The 1943-nt window shown below is 50.4% G+C and overlaps 1 protein-coding gene across 1 annotated transcript in view; it reads right to left on the reverse strand.

The window, feature by feature from the left end:
- Window positions 1-1937, reverse strand: part of BRINP1 (BMP/retinoic acid inducible neural specific 1) — a 123752-nt gene extending 121815 nt beyond the window's left edge. The window contains exon 1 of the mRNA XM_019510520.1: window positions 1707-1937. The gene's annotated coding sequence lies outside the window, so the exon portion shown is untranslated. The remainder of the gene's footprint in view (window positions 1-1706) is intronic.
- Window positions 1938-1943: the final 6 nt, after the last annotated feature.

Below are 1943 nucleotides of genomic sequence, written 5' to 3' on the forward strand. Positions count from 1 at the left end.
GAGAGAGAGAGAGAGAGAGAGAGAGAGAGAGAGAGAATTATGTGTGCATTCATAGGGGGAAATGCATGTGTCCATAATTGTGTGGTTTATGTCTGCATGTGAGAGAGAGAGAGAGAAAACAAGAGATTTTATGCCCGTGTGTCTTGTGTGTGAGGCTATGGGGATCAAAGTCACTAGCAGACCAGATCTATCTTTAAAAAGAAAAATAAATCTGCATATTTGTACCAAAGCCTTGCTCATCTCCTCTTTACTTGCAGAACCTGAGACTTCTCTTGCAACTCTTCCAAAAGCAGCTCAACTACCATTAATGAATTAATATTATATTAACCAGGCTAAAACACAGGGAATCATTCTGTTCTGCCCAGTGCATCAGCTCCAGATGTCAATCACAGGGCTAAATCCATACATTAAGATTGTCAGCATTTTGTCTGCAGCTTCTTTGCTCCCTCTAATGCTTCTGCCTCTGAAAAGTAAGCCCCCAAATAATTTGCAGGCAGACACCCTCCCTTCTTCCCTGCTTCCCTCCTTCCCCCCAAAACACAACCCAGTCTTGACTCTTCCATACCGATGCAAGCTGTGCTGGACCTCTAGGTGATGATGTAATGGGGGTGGATGTGCTCTCTCACCTTACCTCCCTTAATTCCCTACGGGCTGGAAAAGGCAAAGTTGAGCTCCTTACCCAGAAGCTAGCAAGCAGCCTCACAGCTGAGCCTCTTATCAGTCTCCAGTTCCTCCTGAAGATCTCCGATCTGTGACTCTCCCCCTTCACCATCACCATTACCCTCAACACCACCTCCCCCTCCACAACTCCCTCTGTTCCTTGTTCTATTTCAGTTTCTTCCCATTCCCATTAGAAGTAGAGGCAATCAACCCAGTGTGGGATTTAAAGCAACAGACTCTCCTTTTCCTCCAGGATTTGCCTGTCACTTGCACAAATGGAACAGTGGATTAAGTGGAGATGACACCATCTCCTTGGGGACATTGTCTTGGGCTGTATCAATACTCTGACATAAATATATAGAGCCATGCATTTTACCTCCCACCCCCCAGCTCTTACCCAGCTAGGAGGCTGCACCTATCCTTCCATGCATTAGACAACGTACCTTGCACGAGCTACGTGATGCCATTGCGTGAGACATCCCCAATCCACAACCCCCCCGCCTTCATGTGCAAATTCCCTGTGTAGCCACAAGCTAGTTGCACACGCACACATGCCCACCCCCCCCCCCTTCATGTGCAAATTCCCTGTGTAGCCCCAAGCTAGTTGCCCCCGCCCCCATGCCCCCCCCCCCCCCCAATAGGTTACAGGACTTTTGTCATAGACTCCCCATATGAACTCCATGCTATCCCAGAAGGGGGTGGGACACAGAACCTGTAAGACAAACGTGTGTGTGTGGGTGGGTGGGTGTGATGGGGGTGTGGGGTGTATGTGTGTGTGTGTCTGGTGGGGGGGTGCAAGGGGGAGTGTGTGTGTGCATGTATCTGGTTGGGTGTGTGGAGGGAGGGAGGAGGGGTGTGTGTGCATGTGTGTGTGAGCGTGTGTGCGTGCTTGCAATGCCCCTGACTCCAGGCTTGAGGGAATGCAACTGCCCACAGGTCTAAAAATCCATTGCAAATCAGGCTCGTAGGTGCACGCAGCCGGGCAGGAGGACATGGTGGAAGGGGGGGGGGGTTTCGATGCAGAGGAAACGCAGTCTCCCCCTTACCTGATGTTAATGTTCCTCTTCGGCGGAGATCGGCTCGCCCGTGGCTTTTATTCGGCTCGGTAGGAACTTGTGAGAGAGCTTCTGTGTCCAGCTCGCATACTGGGTGCTGTGCTGAGGATGCAGGCGTGGAAAGACTGGGGCTCTAGCAGTCCTTTTCATGCTCAGACAGAAAATCCCTTCCCTGGATGCGGCTTGCAGGCATGAAGGGCAGAGGCAAAAAAAAAAAAAAAAAAAAAA

This window comes from Gavialis gangeticus, unplaced genomic scaffold (assembly GCF_001723915.1).
Source record: "Gavialis gangeticus isolate Ggan-Ray unplaced genomic scaffold, GavGan_comp1, whole genome shotgun sequence".
NCBI classification, from domain to species: Eukaryota; Metazoa; Chordata; order Crocodylia; family Gavialidae; genus Gavialis; species Gavialis gangeticus.